Source organism: Condylostylus longicornis, unplaced genomic scaffold (genome assembly GCF_029603195.1).
Source record: "Condylostylus longicornis isolate FDR11 unplaced genomic scaffold, ASM2960319v2 ptg000107l, whole genome shotgun sequence".
NCBI classification, from domain to species: domain Eukaryota; kingdom Metazoa; phylum Arthropoda; class Insecta; order Diptera; family Dolichopodidae; genus Condylostylus; species Condylostylus longicornis.
Window position 1 is genome coordinate 353,288 of NW_026578075.1, and position 18,324 is coordinate 371,611.

An 18,324-nucleotide genomic window follows, 5' to 3' on the forward strand; every position below is an offset into this window, starting at 1 on the left:
ACTAATTCAAGTTGAAATCTATGTTTGATCCGGAAACGAGGGCGATATGAATTAATAAATTTAATCCTATAAAATATTTGAGATGACACTAAATTATTTGAATAGTTATCGAATTTCCTTGTCAAAGTTAATTTAAAAGTTTTTATTTTTCGCAGGTCCAAGTCGGAATTTACAAATAATACAGAACCAAAAATTTAAAAAGAGAAATGAATTCAATAAAATTCACATAATTCAAGCCTCGATATGAATTATGTTAGAAAAATCAGTTTATAAACTTGCACAAAATTAATTTTTGACAAAAATTTTCAATATTTTAGAAAATTGTATGACTGTATGCAGTTTTAATAGTACTACAAGTATACCATCAGGTTCTAGTATGTTAACAATTTAATTTATACCGGTTTTTTTTAGTACTAACAAGGACATTTTTCCCTTTTAATAAATAAAATCAATTCATACTTAATCATATACCTTACTCCATAAAAATGCATAGTAGAACAAAATTAGAATAGTTATGCCTCTGTTCCTCTTAAATTAAACTCACATATATATAAAATTTTATAAAAATCTGAAGCTAATTCTAAAATAATCTGTGTATGTCACACTCTGTACATTATTTGAAATATTTTAAACTTACAGGTGCTTTTATATACATGTATATAGAAATGAAAAAAAATCTAAAATGTACAGGTAAAAAATGCATTTTGTATACTAACTCTTTGCTATTATATAAAATTCATTTTATTGAAGAAAGAAGATTAAATCAGCATGAGATTCTAGATTCTAGTATACATACATATGTATTTATTTGATACGATATGTAAGTGTTTTTGTGCACATGTAATGTACATTGGTGTATAAAGATGCAGTTTAGTAATACTATTTAAATACCCATGAGTGTTTGCGGTTTCAGTCATTTTTGTTTTGTTTTTTGCCTTTTCTGAGGTAGGTAACCATGTATGAAATTATTATATATATAAATTTTTTTTTGTGGTATAAAATAGCTTATTCAGCTTGAATACCGTTACATATCACAGATGTAATGATATTTTATGTAAGTATAATTTATAATCGTATTATTCATATAACAAAAAAAAAAATATTCATGTACAATGGTTACAAACATAATATACATTGTATAGTATAATAATATACAAATTGATTAAATGGAACATATAGGTGAAATTTAAAATGTTATGTATAAAGTATGTGAGTTACCTGCGCTATGCGGGTTATGTATTTAAATTTACTATGTTGAATATTCCATTGCTTTATTTGCTTTTCTTATTTTTTCCCATATAACATGAAAATATGTATATACATATACATTATATATATTATATTAGTAGCTCTCGAAGATGGACTCACACAAGAAAAATTTTGTGATTCGTTTTGAATACTGTGCCAATGCTATTAAAACTTCATGCTATTTTTAACACGGACTGCGTCTACATTATGTATGTATAAATCATGTGTAATTTTTTAATAGAAATTCAATTATTTTAGAGGCCGAAATATAGAGAAATTGATTGTAATATTTTAAATAATTCAAAATTTAATAATTCAAAAATTTGCCAGTAGAATTCGGTACGAAATCAAGTAATTTTTTGACAAACCGTATACCAATTATTTACTTAATAAAAGTAAGGTTGAATATGGCATGGTCAATTAACGGGCTATATCATATGATCATATATAATTCGGCCAAATATACCGCATAAATTGCCTCGAATAAAGTATATAAATATTAATATAATTGTTAGTATCCTATAATATCCTGAACAAATATACATATATTGTACTATATTATAGGTATACCCATAAAAACGAAGACCAATTGAATATTTCATTGTTCTTTTCTGTTTAGAAATTGTTCTTTTTTTTTTTTTGCTGTTTTTTTTCGGTACCATAAGGACGAATATTCTAAAGGTTTAACAAAAATATAGAGAAACAAAACGAACAGAAGTTAATTTGTTTTTTGTTCTCTTTTCATTTTTTTTTTCGAATTTATCGTAGAAAAATATTTTCTTTTTTTTTGTATATGCATGTATTTGTATTACAATTGCTTTTTATATGACACCTGAGTAAAAGTTATAAAATTGATATCCTGTTTTATATCCGATGTCCTTTAAATGTCAAAAGAAGAAGAGTAAAGTACGTTAAATAAAAACTATTTTATAAGATTTTTTCTTATTTTTAAATTTTTGATAAAAGATTATCTAAATCAAAATCATGTTCAATATTTTATATACTTTAAATATAGTTATATGTTTATAGAATAGGATTACTAGATTATATGATAAGACTTATTTAAGGGTTTTGATATAGAAGATGATTTAGAGATTACATAACTCAAACTCCCTAATAAAGGAATTCTTTATAAGAATATATATTGGATAAGAGTAATATTGGATAATTTAAAAAGAAGGGATTGTTTGATAAAAACAGATATTTGTTTTTCGAAACAATAATAGTGAATTCATGTTCGTCAATTTTCATCAGTATCTCCATATTTTTGTTTTTTTTTTGTTTTTTTTTAGTCCGCGTGGACAAGTAGGCGAAACCCTTCAAGGGATATGAGATGGTTCCCCACACCTCAATACTGTCGGACTCCTACCGACAAAAACATCCACCATCCCCAGGTGGATCCAATCCGGAACCGCACTTTGCATTACTTCAGATTGGACCTTGCCGTTCTCTTTCATTATGAAACCTATCTTCCTTTTTAATTCTCCTCTTTTTGATTTCTACGCATCCTAAATTATGCAGCTTCTATCTCGTTTGCTTCCTCCAGATATTTCAGCCTCTTCTTCTTGCGTAAAAACATTTCTATGTATTTCGCTATTACGTTACAATTATCCTCGCTTTCTAGAATTCGTAACACGATGTTCTCTCGAGTCATTATTCCGATGGCCATTTCTAAGTCTCGACGTTCAAAAAAAGTGTGGAAAACAGTATCTTCCGCTCCACCGCAGTGCCTGCATTCAGGGCTCTTCGACCTCCCCATCTTGTGTAGGTAGTCCCGAAAATATTCATGACTCGACAAAAACTGCGTAATGTAAAATTTAACTTCGCCATGCCCACGGCCAACCCACCTGTCGAGGTCAGGTATCAATCTAGCTGTCCATCTATCTCTGTAGTTGTTGCTCCAGCGTTCCTTCCATATCTCCATCGTCTGTGCTCTTACTTCCGCTGCCACTTGTTCTTTGTTGATGTTTTGATTTCTTGTGTATATTCTTCTTCTTTTTAGCGCTAGCAAATCAATCGGAATTACGCTCGCCATTACCAGGACCGCCGCTTCCAAAACCATATTTTTGTTTATTACTATAGTCTACGTCACAATATACTTTATATCGTTTAGTCATCATAATACATATATAATCATCTATTCATATTAATTTTCGCTATATTGTATATAGAACGGTTTGAAATACGCATATGAATCCTTAGAATCTTAGATGATCCTTAAATATAAATAAAATATTTAATTATTTTTACTTAAATTTATTTTCAGTAAGTTTAAGATATGAGCCACCTAATTGTCGCCAAAAAGTTCTCAAAATTTTTGATTCATTAACCCCCCCTTAAGATTTAACATTTTAAAAGATATAGCAAGAAAATATAAAAAAGCCGATATAACAGAATAATTCAGACCGATACTGTATAATTTAGTGATAATTTTTTTGGTTAGGTTACCCTTATTTATAAATTACAGCAATAAAATAATAATTAATTTAAAAATTCATTAAATTATATTATAAGAACTGATATAGCATAATATATAAAATGTACTTGTATTTTGCTCGTATATTAATTAAAAATTGCCAACACTGTGGTTTTACATTTTGACATTATTAAAATCTTGTTTTGACACAATGTTACACAAAATTTTACAATAATTTTTTTTTATTAAATTTTTTATATTATTTTGTTTGTATTTCAATATAATGTTCAAAATTAGCCCTAAATTCAATGCTTAAATATGGATAAAAAAAACTAATATGGTCAACATTAAAATAATCGACCGCATTATTTTTTTTTTCCCTTAAAATATATTAGTAAAATTTTTATTATTTAGTCGTTGGATACGATGAGCGATGAAATTTAACACAAATTGTGAGGGTAGACAAAATTCAATATTGTCTAAATTTCACCAAAATATTTAAAAAATTTAGTTATATACCTACTTGCGATGCACCAATACCTACTTTAAATATACATTATAGTGTTCATTTGAAAATTGTTTCATAAATAGTGTTCTTAACCCTTTGTTATCGTTATATAAAAATAATATTAAATCGATTGTGTATTAAATTTAGCTTTTTACTTTAACATTATTCAGATATTGAATAACTGTATGAATTTAATCGGGCTTCTTTTTGTGTAGATTCTGCCGAGACCATGAGGAGATAGCCATACATATTTTGTGTGACTGTTCTGTTCTGGCCATCAGGAGGTTCAGGTGATTTAGTTGCAGGTGCTTTCTTAGTGTTGCAGACCTCACGTCCAACTTAATGTGGGATATCTCCATAGGTATTCACTTGGGCAGGGGTGGTGTAATTGGAATATAGGAGTGTTACAATAACTGACTACGGCATGGCTGACCTACGGTGATTTTGCCTATATCTCTCTTCAGTAATCTCTAATCTACAATCTAGTTTGCGCAATTAAATATTCAAAAATTATTTTATTTATTAATATTTTATTTTATTTAATAATATTAAGCTGTTGCTATTTTTATTAAATTTTTTCATACCAGCCGGAAAGACTAACCGAATTCTGATTTGTTTTCTATATAACAATATTTAATTGCTAAAATATTTAATATTCACTAAAATGGCTTGTTAACATTAAACTAAAAAAGCAGTATTAAAAATAATTTTTAAACATTTCTATTTTATACAATACGGGCGGGTGTTCTAACTTTTATACCTCACATATAAATAGGGCTGTATATTATAATTACTGAATTTTAATTATTAAATTAATATTCATTGTAAAATTAAATAACATTTAAATATTTTCATTCATTCACACATACATTCAAAATTTATTGTATTTTATTCATTAACATTTTTAACATGATTTTCCGGCATCCTGTTTATTATAATAATAATTATTTAATAATAAATACTTGGGAATTATTAAATATAATGTGGCGTTTTCTTTCTTTTTTTATTATTTTCATAAAGTGAAACCTATGGGACTTTGTTTTTTAATAAAAAAAAACTAGAAATATTAAAATGAAAAAAAAAATCAATTTTCATTTATTTCAACAGTTAATTTTTTTTTTCTAGCCCTTTAATGTAAGTAAAAAATTTTTAATAAAATTACTGTACAAGTATATAAGTATGTATAATTTGCTTTCAATTCAAAATTGATTGGTTTGTTATTTTGGTTGTTGGATAAAAAAGATTTAACAATTTAGTTCTCATCGGAATAATTGTAAAATTATAAAATAAAAAATTTTATTATTATTTAATGAGATGGAATTGAAAAAAAATTGAAAATTCCCAAAATACTTTATTTAATGGAGTGGCTCTCATTAAGGGAAACACAATTATAACTAATTTGAAAAGGATATTTTTTTATTGTTGCTTTCTATGATAGTTCTCGTTTCTGAGTTTCCAATAAATAATTACATTATTATTATATTAGCTATGGATTTTAATATGCTTAATATATGTATGCAAGCGATTCTTGTTAGTTTCGCAGGCAAAAATATTACTCGAAAATTTGAAAATTTTCTTTCAAAAATTTAAATTACCACAATGTTATAGATTCTACATATAACATTTGGCTGATACTTAAAAATTTCACGGAAACCTTGTTAATTCTTTCAGAACAGCCACACAAATTGTGTACCATTATCACCAAATATCAGCTAAAATACGCAGCTGATGGGAAATGAACAAGAAGGGAACCATTTTTCACTATCTCTGCTAGTGGTCTGCTCTGTGCAGGATCAGATTGGTCACGTGGGGCAGAGCATGAGATATCGAAGATTAGTATCGGCGATTTATATAGATTTCTCAAGAAAATACCCCTGGAGACTTATAGGGCACCTGCAGTTGTACGCTCAATGACGGCCTGGTGTTCATGGGGTAGTGGTAGCAAAATGGCACATTTGTGCTAATTAAAATGCGGTGGAACTTTTACACCACCTACGTCAACCAACCAACCAACCCCAGTCTATTTTGCTCTTCTTATAGCACCTAAAACTAACAAAATAAACGAAAGTAAGATTCAGGTATAAAATTTTTAAATTATTTTAAAATTTTAATAATATAATACTAATTACATAATTATTTATAATAATGTAATTGGCTCACTTTTGAATGTCGGCAATTCTTGAATATTTCTAAAATTTATAATTAATTTATTCTCAAACTCTTTCAAAATTAGTATAGCGCCCTCAGTTTACTTTCATGATGTTTTTCAATCAATTTACAATATTAACAAAAGTTTACCCTACATTAAATTTCAAGCTCTTATGCTGCAGCTTAATTCAATGTAGTGCATATTTATCCTATTGTTTTTTTTTCGAAAACAGAAAAATAAACGAATTCATGCACGTGCGTCTTTTTCTAATATAACCAGAAATATCTTAAATTTTAATTACTATGGAAATGTAGCTAGATTTTAATTTTTCCAATTGAAATTATCCCCATATGCTTTGTTCCGTCAATTACAATAAAAGTATATTATTTATTCAATTGTAAATGAAAAAATCATTAATGCGAAAAAAATTGAAGATTTTTGAATTTTACTCCGAATTGAAATTAAATATTTCCGCTAATATGATTAATTCATATGGAAAAATATTTTTTATTTGTTTAACAAAAAATTCCGGGTGAATTACAAAAATTATAAAAATGTAGAAATGTCAAAAAGAGCAGTGAACCTTTTGTTGTTTTCTTTTATTTCAACTATAAAATTAAATAAAGTTGTGCGAAAGATAATCCTTTATAAATATTTATATTGTTTTTGATGATATATTGAATTGCAATTGCACATATACCTACAAAATTCAATTTTCGATCACAAAAGTTACAATTCTAGGAACGATTTATTTTATATTTATGCGAAACGAGAAGATGGAAATAGTTTGACAAACTGCCTCCAGGGTAACAGCTGGAAGTGGCGTTTATCAACTTTGATTTGAAATAAACCCCCATATTGTATGAAATAAGTAGAACTTACACCGAAACAACACAATCGAATTTATCAGAAGGATATGTCTCGAGGGGCCGCTTTAGGTATGAATGGCGGAAGAGAAGACACAATAGCACCACTTGCGAGGTAGCGGTTCCTTATTACTCCATTTAATCTCATCTATGTAGAATTTATACAAAATATGTTGATTGTATTGTAGGTTAGTTAGGATGGCAATAAATATATCACGGTTCTGTCCATAAAGATCCGGCATCTGATGACAAATTCCGTTAGCATCCAAAGTAGCTGCACGCTACGATATACTTGAAGAGATTTCTATGATTTTTTTCTTTTAAGTTCAAATGTTTTCGCTTTTGTAGTAAAAAGAGTAGATTAATATAAACAACGACCACAGACATCGAACAAAACCTTAAAACTACGATCACTAGCGACTTGGTTTCTTCTGTTAGGTGTCATATAAGTGACAGAATAGTTTCTCTAAGGTTTCTATGTAGTCAACTCAATGAATTTATACAATCGTTTCTGTATTATATGCACGTTTTTTAGCGTTACAAACAAACATTTTCTTTGAGCATCATAAACGAAAAACACAAATTAAGTATTATTCAGAATTAACATTTTTCTGTGTAGGTATACACAAAATATCCTTAAAACTTAATATTTGCATTTCAGTTATTCTCAAAACAATTCTATTTATTTGTTTAGGCCTCTAATATTTTGGGATTGTAAAATGTTTATTTTTTTTTCATTTTATTCTAGTTTGTAAGAGAAAATATTGCATCTCTATTTATTAGACAATAAGGACCAGATGTTTTATAATTTTTCTACAAAGTTTTTTTGTTGTTTAAAAACCAAATATTAGTTAAAAATTTTAGTTATCCTTGTATTCTATATCAAAGCACATATTTATACATAATATACAGAATATTGTAGACATGCAATATGCATTATTCAAACGAGTGAATATTATTCGATAGGCGCTACTAAAGATTATGCAAAAAGAGTTTTATTAAAAATATTTTATGGTTATAATGGTATTTTATTTGTAATTAAATAGGTGTATATTGCTCCTCTACAATTTTTCAAATGACATACGTTTTTGGATTTGAGAAGTCTACAGTTAAGTATTTTAAAATGATTCAAAATTATTAATTGTAAAAAATTATTATTTGCAAGACCGTTTTGATCACTTATTAAGAGGAATTTTAAGGCATTAAGAGGAACATATTGCGTCTTTTAAATGAACTGCAAATTTTAATATAATACATTTTAGTCCAAAGATGTAGAAGGTTAAATTTTAAAAGGATTATTCAGTTTTTATAATCTATTTTCAAACTAAGGGTGTTTCCATATCTTAATCGAACAAGCAACTATTACCATCAATTAACAACAATTAAGAACTTAATTTTCCTGATATGATATTTTCTCAAAAGATTATATTTTCCAGATAGAATGCTATTTCAAGCAATAAAGTAATCGAATTTTTGAAAGCAATTTTCCCATTAATTCTCAATTTTGAATATTCAAAGTCGAACTTAAAGTGATGGGATTTTACTATAAAGACAATAATAACGTGGATGATTTAATAATTTTTTAAATTGCTGTTAGATATTATAATAATATTACAGAGAGTGCAAGTTAACAGAACTAAAAAAGGAAAAAGGGTCACACATCTCTTTATTCTTTTAACATTTTGACTCTATTCTTTTTATTCGAATAATACACAGACACATAATATGATTGTTTTTCTACCCTTTTCGTTTTTTGTTTTTTGGTGTATAAATGGATTTCGGAAATAAAAATAGGCAAGTTAATTCTATTGTATAATATGGTACAAACCCATAGAAATCCACATTGTGTATATTATAAGACATCATCACCAACATAAATTACAATGTATGAATATAAAAATTATGTTCTATATGAGCATGTATGTTAGTATGAACCTATATGAATTTTTATCAAAACCTTTTTATCTAATTGAATATGTTATGTGTATAAGACCTATTCGCGTTAATATGGTGTTAATATGTTAAATAAAATATTCCATTACCTTTATACTTATATAATATATTTTCAACATAATAACGTATTTCAGTTGATATACAGTGATGTCTTGATAATTTGAAAATTAGGAAGATAATATTAAAGTGATGTTTATGTGATTTTCTTCTGCACATACGTTAGTCTACAACAGCATTGGTGTGTAAAAGATAATCTGTAAAATGTTGGCAAAATTTTCAAAAATATTATGCAAGAACTATAAATTTAAGGTTTAGACTTATATGATTCCGAAAGACAAGGCACTTTTTCCGAAAATCTTTAAAAGCAAATCATCATAATTCAAATTCGGATAATATTGACAACTAAAGTTTTAGTAATACAGTGTCTTGTTAACTAATTCAGGGATTTTTCAGAACAAAATGTATTTCCAAGAAGAAAATTTCCAAAGTATTCATGTGAATTTTCCATTCACTTTATGAATAAAATATGTAAATTAGAACATTCCATGCAGTCCCTCATAAACAAAAGCAGTGTATAATATATTTGAAGTTTGTGGTTTTTTAACTTCAAATTTGTGGTGCGGTCGTCAAAGCGAATTAGGCAACAGCTTTTGCGTTAATCTAGTTTGTTAATCTTTTGTGTTAAGCAGATCGCCTCTAAATGGGTTCAGTAGTTTTGTACAACAGTTGTACTTTATATGTCATATCGATTTCAGTCATTACGGATCCATCAATTAACCTCATTGGAGAGAGTTAAAAGTCTCTCTGGAGAGGTTTTAATTTCTCTCTCAATGTTTAATCTTCCCATTACATTACTGTAATTTAAAATGAACAATGGATTTATGGAATAAAAATCTTTTATAATAAATGGTTAAAAGAGAAAGTGAAAAAGAGAAGAAAAAAACAAAAGTAAAATTTATTATTTCCGTTTTTTCTTGTGTGTTTTTTTCTGTTTTTTTTTTGTTTTGTGGTGAAAGTTGACAGTTTAAAGGTTATAACCGGACATTTTCTCTTTATACATACATTTATGATCACATACGAACGAACACACATAGATTTTCATGATTTTAAATGAAAATTTCTACTTCGCTGAAATAAGAGAATTTTTTTTTTTTGCTAGCTTTTTCTTGGTCTTTAATAATAATTTCGTATAACTATCCTGAAGCGGTTAAAGGAGCAGAAAAAAAAATATTTGATTGTACACCTACCGAAAAAGGATAAAATGAATAAAAGAACAACTAAAAGAAAAAAATTAATTTTTAATTTTTTATTTTTTTTTTTTTTAATTAATTATATTAGCGTTTAAAAGAAGCTAAAAAAAAAAATAAAGTAAAATAAAAAAGAAGATTGGCCTAAATCAAAGCTAATAAAAAAATGGGTGTACTCGACTAATAAACTTGGTTAAAATGGAACAACTAAAATATAAAGTCACAAATACAAACACGTTTATAAACATACACACATACTATTGTATATGTACTCTTAGATTAAAGTTTCATATTTGTTTAAGAGTAAAATTTACAATAATTATCCGTAATTATTTGAAAAATGGTGGAAAATAATAACAACAAAATGAAAATGAAAAAAGAAATTGAGTAAATTGCCTTAATTTAAGGGAAAATTTATTTAAAAAAATTTTTTATTTTATTTTTATAGGGCAATTGTTATTCAGGCTTTAAAATAGTGTAAGTACATTTGTATATAAAAAACACAAAAGAATATTTTATAGTGTTAATGCAGTAAAATTTATTTATTTTTTTAAATTTATTACTTTATAGGCGCAACCAAAAAAAAAAAAATAATGTTTAAAAACACATTAAATTAATTTTGCGAAAATTTTACAAAATTATTGTTAATAATTTAACAATCTTTTCTTAAACATCTTTTCCAATTTGTTTTTTAAAAAATTCAAATTCAAAATTCTTTAAATGAAATTCGAAATCAAGCCATAATATAGTCAAAAAACTGGCATGATTAGATCTTTTTTAAGACTGGGTATGTTTAGTTCTAATTTTAAATGGACCTTAACAAATTACTGGAGTTTCAATATATTGATTCTGATGGGTAAATAATTCAGCAATTAATAATCAAATTTTAATACTTTGGTTTCTGATTTTGTGCATGAATTTGCTTCACCTCTTTCTAATACACAATTTATTACGTAAAACTATATGCATATTATTGCGTGTGTGATTAACTTACTAAAATATGAAATAAAAGTGCCAATTCCTTAGAATTAAATCAAATTTGGGATTATGTCAGATAGTTCCGATAAGCTTCGTAGTGATTTTTATATGCCTCTATACCCAACCATACCAATTTCGAGTTTTTGATTTGCGAAAGGAGCCATGTATGAACAGACATACAATATGTTTGATATCATGCTATATCTACCTATCTAACCTGATCTATCTAATATCAAACTAAGAAATTGAGTCCAACAATTTGCTAATAAATCAAAATTTTATGATTTCTTACAAAATATTAGAAAAACAACCCATACATTTTCCAAACAGCCACTTTAATATTCCACCATATTTTTTAAAATTTTCTCTAAATTTTCCTTAACTCTATTTTTAATTCGATTGGCCGCCCTTTTTACTAATGGACAACTAAATGATTGATGGCAAACTGATGAAATATCAAACTGTACACTTTAATACATGAGAAAGTAGCGACAAATTACGCGTTTTATTTTAAAAACTTTCATAAATCCTTGTTGTATTATTCTTTTTTTATATTATTTTGTCTATAATTCAACACCTTTCATATTTTTACATCAACTTTATTATAGTACAAAAAATAAAAAATTGATTTAAAAGGTTTCCCGTTTTTATTTTAAAAAACTTTAAATCCCACAATTATTCAAATTAAATAGAAAACGGAAATATATGGAAGGAAAGGAAATTTGTAACGGAAAGCATAGTTTTTTTGTGCGTTTTCATTTTTTTATTTTAGAAAATCACAAATAATAACAATGGTTTAGTGTAATTTTTTTGTTTAGATAGTAAAAATTTATTTTTTTTTTATTATTATTATATAGATTTTTCAATTTTAATAATATTACGGTAAAAATTGTTTTTCCATTTGTAACATTAAAAATTTTGCATATTTTCAGGAGGAATCGAGAATATTGAAACCCATTGAATCGAAAAGAATAAGCAAACTTTTTAAGTAAAACTTTCAATTTTTTTTTCTCGAAATGTTTAAGCAACAATTACTCGAACACCGGAAGTCTGACACTACCCATATAAATTACTATTATTCAGGTCTTTTAATTAAGAGAAAGAGTTGCGAACAATATACATCGCTCTAAATTCAATAGCTTTGAGGTTGTTAAAAATATTTTATTGACAAAATTAAACGTGGTTTATTTTTTCCTGTTTTACTTTTCTTGGTTTCACTCTTATTGGTCGCGGCGGTTTCTTTCTTTATTGTTCTTTGCCATTTATTCTAGGGTCGCCCAACGCTTCTTCTCCCTCGCGAGTTTCTCTTCAATACCTGCCTTGTAAGGGTTTCAGGTGGCCGTCACAGTGTATCACCCCATCATCTATATTTCCTTTTTCTTATTACTATTGCAATAAGCTCTTGTTGCGTTAATGCCCAGAAATTTGTGTTAGGTATCCCAGAATACTCGGCAGACAATTCTTAGGTTTCTTTTTATGAATACTTGTATTTTGTTTGTGTATTTATTTTTTGCTTATCATGTTTTGGAGCCAGACAGCAGACAACCAACTGATTTCACACATTTCTTGAATATTCTTAATTTTGTATTTCTGGATAAGTGTGAAGATTTCCCAATGGCCCATGAGGCTTAAAGACGGTAACAAAGATTAATTTGGTTTGTTTACTTCATGATGTATTCGAGAGCTCAGGTCTCTAATATATTATCTAACTTTTTTTGTTACCTTTAGCTGAGGTTCGAAAATATTTTTACATAATCCAGAATCCTATAGTTCAGTGAGCGTTATTTCTGTTTCGTTTGCAATTTTTTTCCCCAGTTTCTATGTAATTTTTGCAACATTTAAATAACATTTTTTTTTTCCCAATTCGTAATGCAAGTAAAGAACATAAAAGGCGAAAAAAAGCACATCGCATAGCGAATGCTAGAAAAAAAAAGAAAAGAAAAAAAAGATAAAGAAAAAAAAAAAAACAGTTTTTCGCTTTTCATTTTTTCAAATGGCTGTACAAACATTAAAAAGGACAATAAACTATATGAGAACGGAAATTCATTTTTTAAATCAATATGATAGCAGCTATGGTTGCCATCCCATACGTTTTGAGATGTTGTATGTATACGTTATGCGTTTGACATAATTTTCAGTCATCTTTTTTTTTTTCTAGTTTTTCTCTTTACATTTACATATATACATGTGTACATTATGTCAACAACTTTTGCATACAAAATAAACTTTACATGTACATACAATGTCAAAGGCATTTAAAAAAAAAAGGCGTTGGTTGTCTTTATGGTGATAATGTTAATATTTTTGAATGTATGTAATTTGCATATTAGGGCTTATAGCCATAATAGTGAGCATGTGTATATACACTATGTATGGGTTTTGTGAAAAAAAAAAAAAACAAAGTTAACTTAATTTATGTAAAATTTATTTAAATGTGAATAAAAATATGATTAAAGTAGTTTTAATTATGGAAAAAATTTTAGTCATAGAAAACCTTACAGAGATTATTTTTTTTTTCCTATTTTATAATAAATGTTATGATGATTATGTAAAAAAGGACTCTTTAAATTTATATTTCAAATTTTAGAACTTTATAAATTATGCAATTGTATAAAATAAAAATTTTTTAAATAGGAGATTAATGTGAAACTTGTTTTTTATTTTATTGTGTGAATGAATTAAAAAAAAATTTTGTTTGAAAAAAATTTGGAAGCTTAAAGTATAGACTAAATTTTATAAATATTTGAAAATTTTTCGAATTAATATTTTATTTAGTATTTACAGGAATTATTTAGTATTAATGAAAATTTATAATTAATAATTAAAAATAGTTTATACACATACGATAATTTAAAGTTCCATTTCGTATATTTTCATTTTAAAAAATCTGTAGAGTCACAGGGAACAGATGATATTTTGGTATATACTAAGAAGGCATAAACAAATAATAATCTCTAAATAAAAAAAGATTTTGGTAATACGGCTTTCAATAATAAGCAGCTCATCCGACCGCTCACTCAAGAAATTTCGAGAAATTTTTTCATGGTAAAAAATAAACAATGCGATGGTTTTTAATAAAATGGTTATAGCAAATTTTAAATTTCTTTATGCTAAACTGAAATGCGTTAGGCTAAAATTGAAAGTTAACAAATGAGATCATATACGATATTCTTGTAAAGCATCTCAAATTTAAAGTAAAAACCATTTGCTTTATTTTGCGATAGAAGTTATGTGAGATGTGTTAGCTATTTTTATAAAAAACAAAATTAAAAGTTAATTTATTTTATTTAATATAAATATTTGGCCCCTCAAAATCATTTTTACGCATACATTGGCCGAGTTTCATTTAAAATCATCTTCACACTACACGTTCGCAGAGCGCGGTTTTAGAAAGCGATATGCCACTGATTCTGCTTTAAGTATGTCTTTATAAATTTTTTAATTATCTAATATTGATTTAACAAAATTATTAATATTCTATTATTTGGTTCACTTTTAATTTGAACATTAAACAATTATGGCAATTCCATTAAAAGTAGCTTAAATCCTACTTTCTCACAGGAACCACAGCTAAAGACTATATATAGAAAATTTAAAATTCTACAAAAAACAAATGAAAATCTTATTGATTATTGAAATAGTAATAATAATGATGATTACGATGACAATGATGTTGATCATTCTAATACCATAAAATTTTTTTTTTGTTACAAATCTGTTCAAAAAATGTGTGTTTAAAGTCATGATACAAAACACTAAAAACAGAATATAATTTCCATTTTATTATACTATTTCTGTTTTGTACCCTCTTTACCTGTGTAAATCTTTTGATACTTTGAGATTTTTTACATTTTTAACTTTTTACCAATATTCTTTTTTACCCACATTCGAAAATAGGAACAAAATTTACGTTTAAATAAAAACATTTTATATAAAAGTTCCATTTCAGTTCTAAAACAGAAGAAAAGAATCTGATGTGGTCAACAAATATCCGAATACAATGTTTAATGTCTAGTATAGAGAAAGTGTTACAGAAGCTAGTAAAAATGTTTTTTAAAGGCATTTTTCTAATTTGGTTACAAATTTAGTTCTCTTCTTCGAATTCTCTGAAATGTTCGGAAGTTAATTTCGGCAGCAACATCAATTAATTCCTCAGATATGATAAAAAATGTAAAATCGGTCATAGTTTGGTTTCGGAACCTTAATATTTCCAAAATTTAAAATAGGCAATAGTTTGGTTTCCGAACCTTGATAATTCCAAAAAATTTCAAGGAAATTGCTTGACTATTTTCCTTTATATGCGCCAAAATGTAAAATCAGCCATGAGATACAGGTGTGCAGACACAGAGCAACCAACGTAACCGTAAGACCGACAGGCAGACGCACCGGCACGCTCACAGGCTGACATATTTCTAAATAATAGTTCATTTACGCTTCCCTACCATGAAGATATGCATTTCCATCGAAAACTCGACATCAGAAATTTTGGCTTATCATACGACCTCCCGTATTGTACGCAATGCAGTCGGTAAAAATTAGAAAAACATTGAAAAAGCAAAGAAAAAATAAGGAAAAACGTTTTATTTTCAATTTACAAATTTTATCCTTTTTTTTTCAAGTCCTACATAATACACAGATAATATTCCCTTAAAGAGTTTGCTATCCTTTTTGGTGATATAAAAATTGAAGGAACACAAAAAACAAAATAAAATAAAATTTTAGTGGCCACTTGAAAATTTATCCTTTTTTTTTCCTTATTTTTTTTTTATTTTCGTTTTTTATTATAATTTGGTTTTTGTTTTTCCTTCTTTATCCTACTACCATAATATCTCAATTGCATATTTTATGTTTATATTTTTTGTTTGCAAACAGAATTGTATGTGTATTATGTGCTCCTTTTTGTATTACACAAGTAAGGATATTATACGAGAAACTGAAAATAAAAGTCCTTTTAAGTCCTTCAATTTTGAAAGTAAATTACTAGTTTGGAATATTTGAATTTTACTGTTTAATTGAAAGAAAAAAAATTGAGTTATTTCAAAAATAATTTGATCTAAAACGTTCTAGGCTTATATAGCAGGCTACACTTGTTCATAGCTTAAATTAGAAAGAGAAATGGAGAGGTTAACTCGCTCACTAAGTTACGGCAACAAGACTTTCTTGTTATCCACCCTCAGTTAAAACTCGTGCATAGGGTGAACAGCCTGGCATAGAAGCGATTTTCCGAAGATCTGCTTAACATACTCGTATTCATTTTTTTCTGTCAAAATCAAAACTGAGATTAGTAGATTTTTTTTTAACTATAAATTTTTTCTCAGTGTGAAAATAAATAAAATTTTAAGAAAATAAATAATTTTCTAAATGAAAATTGCAAAAAATTGTCAATCTCAAAATATTTGTTTAAAAAAGGACACTCAAAATAAGCATTATAAAATGAAATTAATTTCTTGTTCTTTTGTCAATATTCTGTCTATATGCTATCAGAGAGTTAACAGGTTATTTATATTATGACATAAACCAAAAAATTGAAATGAGTAAAAGCATAACATTTTAAAGTAAATATAGGTACGGAATCTAAAAGGAAGTTAAAAAGAAGTAAGGTGAGAATTAGAAGAGAAGCTGAATTAATATTCAGTATTAGAAGCGATGACTCCACGCCAATAGCAATCACTTATCTTCAAAGTAATATAGCTAAGTTTTGCGTGGAAAAGAAAGGAGCTTAATCAAGGTGATTCATTTAAGACTGCGTTAACATTTTTTCATTTTTTCATAACTATTACTACGAATATACTGGAATCTACCCTATAGAGAGACCGCAAGGAGTTGGTACAGTGTGTGCTTTTTTCAAGATATGTAGCTATTAAAGACTGTGTCGTAGATTGTAGATTTGTACAACGGGGGCAACAGTGCACTGCGATCACGTAAAGGGTTTATTGTGCGCCCCACCCGAGTGCGGGACATGCCCTACAACACACGCTCGAGACCCATTGCCCCAGGAGGTGCACCAAGGTCCCTCCATACTCCCCACAGAATCTGCGAGTATTCTCATTTTCCAGGCACAGCAGACTGAGGTGTCCCCTAAGCCTGCAGTGACCCGTCAAAATGCCGGTGAGGACTCTTACCTGATTCTTGCCAATCCCTATAATTTTCTTAAATCGCTTCTGGTCATAATCTCCCAGGAGATTATGATCAAAGCCCTTTCGGGAAGCCCCGAAAGACTTCTCCAACGCTCCGACCGCCTTCTTTCTGATTCCTTCTTTAATTCCCAACGAATAGTATGTGGTTCAATTCCGCAGAATGGCTCCGGCCCAAAAAGAGGTGTGTTTGCCTCCTTCCTTGCAAGCGCATCGGTGGCCTCATTTCCTTCCACGCCCATATGGCCCGGTACCAAACACAGTATGACCCGGTTGAATCTGCCTAACTCATTGAGCTTCTCAAGACAACCCCATACTGCCGCGGAGGATACTGAAAACGAATTCAGCGCCCTTATCGTAGCCCCGCTATCCGACATAATCATTATCTCCTGTCCCATAATGACTGTGTTGCTTTCAACGTTATTAAATTTACAGCAGTACGCCTATTCAGCACCTTTTTAATTGTATGAAACGTTTTTATAGCCTTTTCCAAAAATTTTCATAGTTCAGTTGAATTGAAGAAATACTCAAGATAATGTTAAAATAATATTATTTACTATTTAATCTAAACCTACAGGAATTTATTAAGAAATTATAAAGATAAAGGAAGATTACCATCACTGTCGCCTCCCTCTAATCCTTTTGATTTTTTTTGAAAAATTTTAGTATGTCCTTTTTTATTTTACACATTAAATTTTTATTCATGTCCTTATAAAGTGTCCATTTTTCTTATCCTTAGTGTCCCTTAAAATAAAATTATACCTGAAAAAATGCTACGTTTTCATGCTTTTTTTTCTGTTTTTTTTTTTGGTTACTTGTGGTCGA